We start from the raw sequence: 12,739 nt of genomic DNA, 5'->3' as shown, positions 1-12,739 counted from the left end.
ATGGACCGCAAGTGCGGTATTGCTGGGCAGAAACATATAAAAGCGGGACTTTGAGAATTTTCACCATTTTCACATTTTAAAACTCAGATTTTGGAGGGTTTTGAAGTGATTACTGAGGTAAGGACCTTGTGTTTATTTATCTTCAATAATGGTGTTTTCCCACTGATTTTACACCTAGTTGGTGAGTTTTAAGGTGAAATTGGGAGATTAGGGTTTGAAAATTAGAGAGTGAATTTTAGCGACTTGGAGGGGTAAATGATGTCGGATTTTGGTGAATTTGGTATGGTTAGACTCGTGAGTAAATGGGCATTCGGGTTTTGTGACTTTCGTCGAATTTTGGAATGTGGGCCCGGAGGATGGGTTTGCGTCGATTTCGTATTTTGACCTTATTTTGGTAGATTTCTTGTGGAATTGATCTCTTTAGCCTATAGTGATTGTATTGTATTACTTATGGCTAGATTCGCGACGTTCGGAGGCCAACTCGCGAGGTAAGGGCATTTTGGAGTAGAGATTCGCTCTACTTGCGGTAAGTAACAATTATAAATCTTGTCCTGAGTGTATCAAACCCTTGATTTTGTATCATATGACTATTTTGGAGGTGACGCACATGCTAGGTAACGGGCATGTGGGCGTGCACCGAAAGGGATTGTGACATAGTCCGTCCCATGAGACTATTGAATCGAATAGTTTATAGTTTGCTACATGTCCTCTCTGTTTCATGGAAATTAACTGTACTTCATGTTAGAAATCATGTTTTAGGCCCTATGATATCACCATTGGGACCCGTAGAGGTTGTATACTTGCTAAATTAGGTGTTAATTATTGTTTTGTACTCAGTCATAGCTTTTCTTGCTTATTATGCCTCCGTCTCTGTTGATACCCAATTTTTAAAATAACATAAGTATGCATATATAAGCATATCCAAGTGTTTTATTATTTTTCAATAATTTTTAAAGGTTTAAATTGATTTATTTTCTTCCTTTTTATCCATAAAATCCCAATAATTATTTCTAAAATTATTATTTTGATAATCCATATATTGGATTTTCATATTTATGCAAAAATATGGTTAAGGTAATTTTTACATATTTTTTACAATTTTATTTAGTATTTTTAAAGTTAAATTGCATGCAATTGCAATATGTGCTCTTTCAAGGTTTAATTAGGTTTTATATTTATAAAATGGGGTCCTGTATTTTTAAATTATTAATTATATGTTATAAATCATTTTAGCTTTTTAAATTAATCTTCAGAAGCAATTTACTATTTTTATAATTTAAAAAGTGGAAAATTGGCTATTTAAATAATAGCCCATTTGTATTTCAATTTTAGCCAAAATTGAACCCCAATTCCACAACCCAATTTTAATTTAAACCCGACCCTTACCCAATTAAATCCTACCCAAACCCGGATCCCCACCTACCCTTTTAATCTAGGCCGTTGATCATTCAGATCAACGGCCACCGTTTCACCTACCTAAAATAAACCAAAACGACCCCTTACCCTAAATCATTTCCACCAACCCGCCGCCCTTGAATCCCCTTCCTCTCCGATTCTCTCTGCAACCTCACCTAAACCCTAGCCACCGCCACCCAAACCTACCCTAATTCCCTTTGATTCTCACCTAATCCATGGACTCTCATGGCTGTTTTAGAGGTGTACCGGTCTCCTGTGGCTCTGGTTGTTTGTTTCCGTGATTTCATGGACAGATCTCAAAGAGATCTAGTCTAGTCTTGGCTCGACTTCTATCTATGGTCTCTTTCCGTCTATCCATGGTTGTTCAAGTCAGATCCTTGACTTTTCCAGCTAGAGGAGTAACTTTTCAAAGTCTTTCTCACTTTTTCTGGGTTCTCTGTAACCCTATGTGATGACCCAAAAGGTCATCACTTATTTTAAAATGAAACTTCCATGTTCTGAGGCCTTGAAAACCTCATTTAGAGTCACCTCGATTAGCGTGCGCAGTCTGGGCGCGTAGACGGAAAGCTTAAATATGAAATTTTGTGAAAAAAATGATAACTTTTGACTGTAAAATGAATAAACTTGACTTCGGTCAACATTTTGGGTAAACGGACCCGGATACGTGATTTGACGGTCCTAGAGGGTCCGTAGGTAAATATGGGACTTGGGCGTATGCCCTGAATCGAATTCCGAGGTCCGAAGCCCGTGAAATGAATTTTCAAGTAACATTGTTTTGTGAAAATGTTTAAGAAAATTTGAAATGAAATCTAATTAGAAAGCAATGGTATCGGGCCCGTATTTAGGTTCCGGCACCCGGTACAGGTCTTATATATGGTTTAAGTCCTTCATGTATAATTTGGTTAAAAACGGACATCGTTTGACGTGATTCGGACTTGAATTGCTAAATTTGATGCTTGAAGAAGTTTGAGAAAAAAATTCTTGATTTTGAGGTTTGAGTCATTGTTATTGAGGTTATTTTGGCGATTTGATCGCACGGATAAGTTCGTATGATGTTATTGAGTTAGTATGTGTGTTGGGTTATGAGCCCGGAGGGCTCGAGTGTGTTTTGGATGTGTTTCGGCAACTTTTGAACTTAGGAAAAAGTTGCAGATTCAGAGAAGTCTGAAGTCAAGTCTCGCGGTCCACAGTGGAAACTTCGAGGCCGCGGTGGGGGCTCTGCGACCGTGGTGGGATTTGTGCAGTCCGTGGTGGAGCTCCACGGCCGCGCTCGATTTCTTGCGGTCAGCGGTGGATCTCCGCGGCAGTAGTCCTTTTTATGCGGTCTGCAGAGAGGGAGGGTCTGAGAGGGGTATAAATAGACGGGATTTTCAGTTATTTTTCACTTTTCAAACCCCTAAAACATAAGAGGCGATTTTTCAAACAACCTTTCTTCTCTAAACCAATTGTAAGTCATTTTTAACTAGTTTTCTTCAATCATTAACATCTTTTAACATGATTTCAACTTCAAATCAATTATTTTCATGGTGGAATTGGGAATTTTGGGTAAAACCAAAGAATATTGAAATTTGGGGATTTAGACCTCAAATTGAGGTCGGATTTCAAAACCAATTATATATCCGGGCTCGGGGGTAAATGGGTAATCGAGTTTTGGTCTGAATTTCGGGCTTGGACCAAGCGGTCCCGGGGGTCGATTTTGACTTTTTGGGGATTTTTTTATAAAACCTATTTTCATGCATTAGAATTGATTCATTTTAGCATTTATTGATATCGTTAAGAAAATTGTGGCTAGATACAAGCGAGTTGGTGGTGGAAACAAGAGGTAAAGCGGTAGTTGAGGCTTGAATTGTGTTCGTTGCATCGAGGTAAGTGTTTGGTGTAGCCTTAGCTTGAGGGATTAGGAGTTGTGTCCTATTTGCTATTTCCTTCTTGTCGAGTACGATGTATAGGCATGGTGACAAGTATCTATACGTTGGTGTCAAGCATGACCGTGAGTCTTATATTGTGATTTGCATGATTTCGTTGTATTATTCATGCCTTGGTGAAGATTTCTATTTGTTGTATAAAGTTTGTGGAAAGAATTGTGACCTATGAACATTGAGGAGCGTTGTCTCAAGTTGTATAGCGAAATTGTGAAAGTATAAGTGACAATTGAACATTTGGAGCATTAGCTCAAGTTGTGAAATGAATTGTGAAAGTATAAGTGATAATCGAACATCTAGAGCATTGGCTTGAGTTGTGAAGTGAATTGTGAAGTAAAATTGAGAAAGAGAAGAGATCATTATGTTGTCACCCTCGCCGGGCTTTTGTTGATTTATTTGTTGTTCCCTTGCCGGGATCTCTATTACTAATTTGTTTATTCCCTTGCCCCTTTGCTTGTGATTGTTGTTTGGGTGAGAAAGAGTGTTAAAGCACGAAGGGTGATGCCATGCATTGTTTGTTATTGTGAGGAAAGAGTGTAAAAGATCAAAGGGTGATGTCGTGCACATTTTTATTATATAACTGCTATGGTGAGGAAAGAGAGTAAAAGCACGAAGGGTGATGCCGTGCACATTTTTGATTATATGATTATTTTGGTGAGGACGAGAGTAAAAGCACGAAGGGTGATGCCATGCACATTTTTATTTTTATAACTGCTTTGGTGAGGTTGAGAGTAAAAGCACGAAGGGTGATGCCGTGCAATTGTTGATTTCTGCTTCCTTGTTGATATTTTAGTTATGTTGTTTCTTTCCTTACTTGATGCCTTTCTATTCGGAATTTATTATCTCCCTCACAACATGTTTCCCCCTCCCACATCGACAAGTTATTTTTGTATTTCTTTTCTGTTGTATATATATATGAACTGCACAGGTTTATTTGGTGGTCTGGTCCTAGCCTCGTTACTACTTCGCCGAGGTTAGTCTAGACACTTACCAGCACATGGGGCCGGTTGTGCTGATACTACACTCTACACTGTGTGCAGATCAAGGAGAGGCTTTAGGATAGTAGTTGGAGTGCTTCCTTCAGTCCACCCAGACACCCAAGGTAGACTGCAGGCGTCCGCAGGCCCAGGCGTCTCCCTCTAACTCTATTTCCTATTTCTTTTTCTTTGTTAAGAAACAGTGTATTGTATTTTTTCAGACCTTGTATGTAGTGACTCTTAGACAGTCCGTGACACTGTGACACCAGGTTTTGGGTATTTGAGGTTTTAAAAGTTGTAATAGACGTAGATTTCATATATTTAATTGTTAACTTCCGCTTAATTAGTTTAAATTCCGTTGTTTTCGGGTTATCGCCTTATAATTATTTAAAAAGAAGTAATTGATAATGAAGTACTCAGTTAAGGTTTGGCTTGCCTAGCTCCCATTAGTAGACACCATCACAACTCCCCAGGGTGGGAAATACAGGTTGTGATAAGTTGGTATCAGAGCTCTAGGTTTCATAGGTCTCACAGTTCATAGACAAGCTTAGTAGAGTTTGAGGGATCAGTACGGAGACGTCTGTATTTATCCCCAGAGGCTATAGATTTAGGAAAAATTTCACATATATTCCTTCTCGTCGTGCGGTTTTGCTTCTTAATGCTAATTGAACCTCTACTCTATTCTTTCGCTAATAGCAAGAACACGCGCTTCCTTATCTACCGTTCAGCAGCCCGAGCCCCTAGTAGCAGATCCCACGAGGGGCAGAGGGCGAGGCCGTGCTAGAGGCTGAGGTAGGGGCAAAGCTCAGCCCCAAGCAGCAGCACCAGTGGCGGAGCCTCCGGTTGATTTTGACGAGGAGGTTCCGGCCCTAGTGGTTCCGGTGGGCCCAACTCAGGTCCCAGAGAGGTTTATTGCTACCCTAGTTCTTCACGACACCTTGGTCCGACTAGTGGGCTTCATGGAGAGCATCACCCGAGAAGGCTTGCTTCCTGTAGCACCAACCATCTCTCAGGCTGGAGGAGGGGCCCATACTTCTGCTACTTGCACTCCGGAGCAGGTAGCTCCCCAGATTCACACTCTAGCAGTTCAGCCAGTTGGAGCAGTACAACCGGGTGTGGTAGCTCACATCGGTGATGGAGCGGCTATGTCCGCCGATGCTTTATGGAGACTGGATAGGTTCACCAAGCTCTTCACTTCTACTTTCAGCAGTGCATCTACTAAGGATCCCCAGGATTATCTAGACAACTGCCACAAGGTTCTCAGGAACATGGGCATTGTTGAGACCAATAGGGTCGATTTTGCTACATTTCGCTTATCTGGATCCGTCAAGACATGGTGGAGGGATTATTTCTTAGCAAGACCAGCCGGATCGCCAGCCTTGACTTGGAAGCAATTTACAGTGTTGTTTATAAAGAAGTTTCTCCCCGTTACTCAGAGAGAGGCCTATCGGAGGCAGTTTGAGCGCTTCCAATAGGGTTCCATGACGGTTACCCAGTGTGAGACCAGGTTCATCGATTTGGCTCGTCATGCTCTCATCATACTTCCCACCGAGAGAGAGCGTGTGAGGAGGTTTATTGACGGTCTTATTCAGCTGATTCGTCATTAGATGACTAGGGAGGCTGGGAGTGAGATCACTTTTCAGAAGGTGGCCAATGTGGCCCGTAGAGTGGAGATGGTTCTATCATAGGAAGGTGGTCATGGGTCAGACAAGAGGCCCCGTCATTCAGACAGATTCAGTGGTACCTCGTCTGGAGGTAGATATTCATATGGTAGAGGTCATCCTCTTAGGCCTTTTCAGTCAGCCCTTCAAGTTTCTCACGGTGCTTCTGGTAGCCATGGTCCCCCGATGCAGTATCCCGATTAGCAGTCCTATAGTGCACCACCTGCTCCTATAAGTGCACTGCCGCTTCAAAGTTTCCGAGGTGGTCATTCAGGTCGATAGGGCCAGCAGTCTCAGTAGCCTGCTCCTATCAGTGCTCAGGCTGCTTGGAGTTGGCAGCCAAGTCGAGTATAGCTTGCACGGTCGCTCGTTCTTCTTTATTGGAGCGTATCCGTGATCGGCAGTATGATGATCCCCATTTATATGTCCTTAGAGACACGGTGCAGTGCGGAGGTGCCAAGCAGGTTACCTTAGATGATGATGGAGTTTTGCGATTGCAGGGTCGAGTTTGTGTGCTTAATGTGGATGGACTCCGAGAGTTGATTTAATAGGAGGCCCATAGCTCCAGGTACTCTATACATTCGGGCGTCGCGAAGATGTATCAGGATTTGCGGCAGTATTATTGTTGGCGGAGAATGAAGAAGGATATCGTTGCATATGTAGCTCGGTGTTTGAATTGTCAGCAAGTTATGTACGAGCATCAGAGGCCTCGTGGTTTATTTTAGAGGATTGAGCTTCCCGAGTGGAAGTGGGAGTGGATCACTATGGATTTCGTTGTTGGACTCCCGCAGACTCGGAGAAAGTTCGACGCAGTATGGGTCATTGTTGATAGGCTGACCAATTAAGAGGTTTTCATTCCTATAGCGGTCTCTTATTAATCCGAGAGGCTAGCTGAGATCTATATTCAGGAGATTGTTCGTCTTCATGGTGTGCCTGTTTCTATCATTTCGGATCAAGGTACACAGTTTACCTCGCATTTCTCGAGAGAAGTTTAGCGAGAGTTGGGCACCCAGGTTGAGTTGAGTACAACATTTCATCCTCAGATGGACGGGAAGTCCGAGCGGACTATTCAAATTTTAGAAGATATGCTTCGAGCTTTTATCATTGACTTTGGAGGCTCATGGGATCAGTTTTTGCCTTTAGCAGAGTTTGCCTACAACAACAGTTACCAATCGAGTGTCCAGATGGCTCCTTATGAGGCTTTATATGGGAGGCGGCGTAGATCTCCGATTGGATGGTTTGAGCCGAGGTTTTAGGTATTTGAGGTTTTAAAAGTTGTAATAGACGTAGATTTCAGATATTTAATTGTTAACTTCCGCTTAATTAGTTAAAATTCTGTTGTTTTCGGGTTATCGCCTTATAATTGTTTAAAAAGAAGTAATTGATAATGAAGTACTCAGTTAAGGTTTGGCTTGCCTAGCTCCCATTAGTAGGCGCCATCACAACTCCCGAGGGTGGGAAATACGGGTCGTGAAACCCTAGCTTTAAGAGCTTTCCGATTTTCCTTCAGATCAATCTTAGATCTGTGCATGTTATAAACTTCTTGGTGTTTTCTCAAAGGTTCTTCGATTTTTCCTCAAACTAACTCTTAATTTTCAAATTAGGGTTTCTTAAACTGTTTTTAAAAGATATCTCCTTTGATTTTTAGTGTTGTTTTATGATTTCACTATGTTTAAACGGTTTGTTCATGTTGTTCTTCTACCTGGTTCATCGTGCTAAAACCCTAGGTTTTTTTGGTTATATCCGGGTTTTGAAGTTGTCTTTGTTTGTTTGTATGAATACTTGTTTCGATTAAGTTCTTTATGTTTGGATCCTCTTCTTTGTTGATTGATTCAGAGTTCTTACCATTTTTTAACTAGACTATGTTTAAAATCCTAATTTCTTAAAAGGGTTTTCCTCACTCATTACTGTGAGTTTAAAGGTCTCTTTACTTGTTTCTGACCTTCTTACCGGTTAGTTTGGTTTTTTTTCACTCTGGTTCAATGTGACTACTCGACTTTGTTGACTACTGTGCTTCGAGTAGGTTTCTTTTGCTACTGAATCCTAGCCTACTCTTGCTACTACTGTATGTTTGTGTTGCTTCTTCTAGCAATATGGTTGGCCTTGCATATCTGATACTCTTGTTAATTCTTCTCTATTTATATGCCAAAGTCCAGAATCATGATTCTTTCTTGATTGATCTTGATTTCCTCAAGTTACGATTGATTGCAATTATTTTCTCATAAACCCCTGATTTCACTCGTTTTGTTTGAATTGATTGATTCATTTTATTTTCTGTGATGTTTTACCTTTGTTGAACCTTTTCCCCAATTAAGTATATTTTGTGCTTAGACTCAATTATTTACTCTATACTTTTAATATCCCCTATATGGTCATAAATCAAACTTTCTCAAATTAATTTTCTTTCCTTAATTATTCATGTCAGTATCAATTTGAACAGTAATTCCTTAATTAAAGGAAGTACTTGTATTAATTGATTCTGATTGTGATTATTTCCATGTTTGTGTTAAAACTTTATTTGTTACCTTATTTTTCTACTCAATTTCAAAGCCATAAATACCCTACCCCCTCTTCTCTAAAGACACGAACTAGTGAGTTCAGAACACACACTTACACACTCAAAACTCTCTCTCTTTCTCTACTACTACTTGTGTTACTGCTTTGTCTAGCCGGCTGAAAGCCAAGGCTAGACTGTGGAATCCTACTTGCTTTACCTTTCTTCACCTTTCTTTCTCAACTAGTATGTCCTAGTTTAATGTTAAAGCTTCAACAAAAACATGCTTCTTTTATTTATTTCAGCATCTTTCATTTATTGTCTACTCCTGCTTGTGGTTCTGTTAAGATGCATTACTAGCATGCTATAATGTATCCCCTTCCCCTTTATATTAATGCACTTCCTCTATGTGTGTTTTAAAGCATACTTTGTCAATCACTTATTGTGTACTTGCCATCCCAAGTCTCTATCCCTTCAATGTGCTTATATTCTTTCAGACTAGCCTGTGATCATGCCAGTATCAGCTATTGTTGTGCATATCCAACTAGTCCTAAGACCCTTAGGGGGGGGGTATGTGTTTACAGTCAAATTTATGTGTGTCCCAAACCCCTTGACCCCCCTGTATGACTACTGATTTTGTGTGTGATCCTATCTTGGGAGTTTGAGTTTTGTTTACTACTAAAACTTCTTTCAATCACCTCTGTTACTGATTACTTTCAAAATGGACTTGCCAGTTCAATTTTTTTTAAACAAACTCTCTTTCAAGCTATGTCAAGCACTCTCACCTACTCTTAGAATCTAGGTTATGCCCCTTTTGTGTGAGCCTTGCCTTGGGACCCTTGAGTTCCCTCTAAACTTGGACACATAAGAGCTGACCCTTCCATACTGCACTTATTCTATTTGGTTATGCAAATCTGGGTGTGAGCACTACCTGAGATCCTTTGAGGTCCTTAGGGAACTCTGAAACACTCAGATATGAGAAAGGCTTTGGAACAATATTTGCTTTTGAGGTGTTTCATCACATAACTCAGATAGGAAGTTAAGATCATGCTTCCTATGGTTGTAACTTCTTATTTTTGCACTTCTTTTTTTGTAATTCAATCACTTGGTCTGTAAAAATTTGTAAACAATTATGGGGTTGGCTAGTGAAAAGGAAAGGGGTGAATATGCATGCTTTAGCTATCAAAAGGGTAGAAAGTATGTTACTAGGTTTACATTCCTACTTGTTGTTGATACCCAATTTTTTCCTGTATATTATTTTTTTAAATACTTTCAAAATAGCATATGTATGCATATATAAGCGTGTCCAAATTTTTTAGTATTTTTTCTAATTTTTTAAAGATTTTTAAATCAATTTATCGCCTTATTTTAGCAGTACAAAAACCAATAATTATTCCTCAAATTATCATTTTGGTGATTAACTTATTTTATTCTCATATATATATCAAAATATAGTTAAGGTAAATTTTACACATTTTTACAAATTTATTTAGTATTTTTAAAGCTAAATTTCATATAATTGCAATTTCAGCCTATTGTAAGATTTAATTGCGTTTATAATTACAAAATTGATTCCAGTATTTTTATTTAATATTTATACATTATTAATTAGTTTGGTACCTTTAATTTATTTCCAGAAATCATTTACTATATTTTATAAAATGAAAAGAGGAAAAGTGGTTAGTTAAATACTAGCCCTATTTCATTTCAATTGTAGCCCAAATCAACCTCCCAATTAAACCCAATTGCAATTTTAAATTACCCAACTCCCTGATCCGTTTATCCAACCCGCCCAACTCCCATTTTTATCCTGGCCGTTGATCAAAATGATCAACGGCCATGATTCTACCTTTCCTTTTTTAATTCACAAACACCCCAACCCTAAAATCATTTTCATTCACCCGCCGCTTCTGAAACCCCTCTCCTCTCTCAAACTCTCTCGAACCTTCCCTAACCCTAGCCACCTCTCATCATCTTCCACCTCGAAACCCACCGGAAACCATGGCTTCCCAAGCTGTGAGGGCCCTATACTCACCTCCCCTTGCTCTTACACACCTGAACCTGAAGATTCGAGGCCAGGCCTCGAAGGTTTGCACCCAGACCTCTACCGATTCAAGGTTCCAGAGTCATCGCCAGCCTTGCTCCGGCGTACCATGGTGTTTCAAGTCTGGTTCTAACCTCTCCGACTCAGATCGGTGACCTTTTTAAAGCCTTTCTCATTTCTAGGGTTCTTATGAAACCCTAACCCTTCGAGGTTTTCTACGATCTCTTTAGATCCGTTGTGTATCTGTGCTCTCTTTAAGTTTTCAAATGATCTCCCTAACTTTTCTTTCGAAAATTACTTTTCAAAGTCTTTCTTTTACGATTTAGGATTTTCTGAAAATGCTTAAGTGTTTCTCTGACTTTCTTTTTATTTTCTTTTGTGTGTATTTGCCTCTATTGTGTTCTATGTTTTCCTTCTACCATGTATGATCTTCTACTGTGCTTTCTATATTCCGTTCTTGTATGTTCTTCTACTGTGCTTTCTATACTATGTTCTTGTATGCTTTTCTACTATGTCCTGCTATTTTTTTGCTACTATGTTCTGGTATGTTCGCCTACTGTATTCTTCTACCGTGTTCTTATGTGTTCTTACTATTTATCTTCTATTGAACTTTGTTTAAGTTTCTTTTAAAAGGATATTCTTAAGCATGCTTTCTTCTACTGTTCTTATCAGTCTTTTCTCATCATGTTTCGAATTAGTTTCTTTACTCTATTTGCCTTGAACCCCTCTACTATATTTACATGCTATTCATGAGTTCTGTTGCTAGAAGAAGCATGTTAGAAGTTTCAGTTCTTTTCTGAAACCTCTAAACATGTTTCGATTCGACTACTTGCCTCCTCATCTCTGTACTTGATTCAAGGTGGAAACCCTAGAATTTGGGGGTTCTGCCGAGGTTTGATTGAACTAGGGTTTTATTTTAGAACCCTTAACTCTTTCAGACTGACTTTGAGTCTCTGAACTGAGTTTGGACATCTTTGTTTTCATACAATGCTGAACTTTTTGCTAAACTCTTCTACACTGGATTTTTTCTACTGATTTACACAACATTCTTCTTTCATGCTCACATGATCCTTATATATGATGAATTTCCTCTAATTGGTTTTCAAATTTGCAATTAGTGCAAACTTCCTTCTGAATATAGCTTGATTGATTTCTTTCCATCTTTTACTGATTTCCTCTGTTACTCGACTTAAGTAAAACCCTTCTTCATCTTTTCTGACTTGGTTCATTCATACCAAATCTCAGACCTTGTGATTTACTGGTTGTTAATGACTCCCTTACCTTATTTGCACAAACCGTGTACTATCAAAACCCTGTCCTTAAATAACCTTTATGTATTTTCCCTCAATTGTATGCTTTACACAAAGTGTTTATTCAATTCCTTTCCTTAAATGGTTTTACTCGTTTTGAATCTAAATCCCTTAAATAAGGGAAGCCTTGTGTGATTGATTGACAATCAGTTTTCAAACTATTTTCTTACCTTATTTCTGCTTGTTTTCTAAACTATAAAAGGCATGACCCTTTTCACAAACACACACTTCAGACTTCACAATTTCACAATCTCTTCTGAACTCACACTTATAGTATTCTGTCTTCCTATTTGCACTTTGGCTTTTACAAGACTACTGCTTTTTCTACATATTTCATCGAAACTGTTATGTCCTGATTTAAGTTTCAGCATCATCCCAATGTGTTTACTTATAGTCTTTGTATCCAGGTCTACTTTATTGTTTTCTGTAGAGTTCGACATTTATCTTAGTATGCCTATGTTCTACTGCCTGTTTCTGTTGTGAATCTTTGCTCCTTATCCCATTAATCCTATGTGTTTGTAAACGGTGGCTTAGGGCATGGCAATATGAGTTGTTGTCCATGAAATGAGCTTTGAACCAATGGGGTCTTAACCTCTAAATAGGATGGAGGGTGTGCCAGCATATCCCATTGCTGGGTATGCCCATCAGCCTGCTCTTCTTGTGCTCTCGCAATCCCCCATTCCCGATATTCCTATGTGTACTGTTTCCCTTCCCTTTTTCCCTTTCAGAATTCTGCACTTGCACTCTCTCCTAGTCTCTAAGTTCTGCCCCCCCCCCTCTTGTGAGCCTTGCCTTGGGACCTTAAATTCCCTCTGAACTTGGACACCTGAGGACTGGCCCTTCCACACTACACTTTGGCTTAATATGGCGATACATTTGGATGTAAGTACTGCCTAGAGTTTTTATGAAACTCTT

This window comes from Nicotiana tabacum, chromosome 7, assembly GCF_000715075.1.
Source record: "Nicotiana tabacum cultivar K326 chromosome 7, ASM71507v2, whole genome shotgun sequence".
Classification (NCBI taxonomy): Eukaryota; Viridiplantae; Streptophyta; class Magnoliopsida; order Solanales; family Solanaceae; genus Nicotiana; species Nicotiana tabacum.
The sequence above is the reverse complement of the archived record's forward strand: the minus strand, read 5'-3'. Positions refer to the sequence as shown.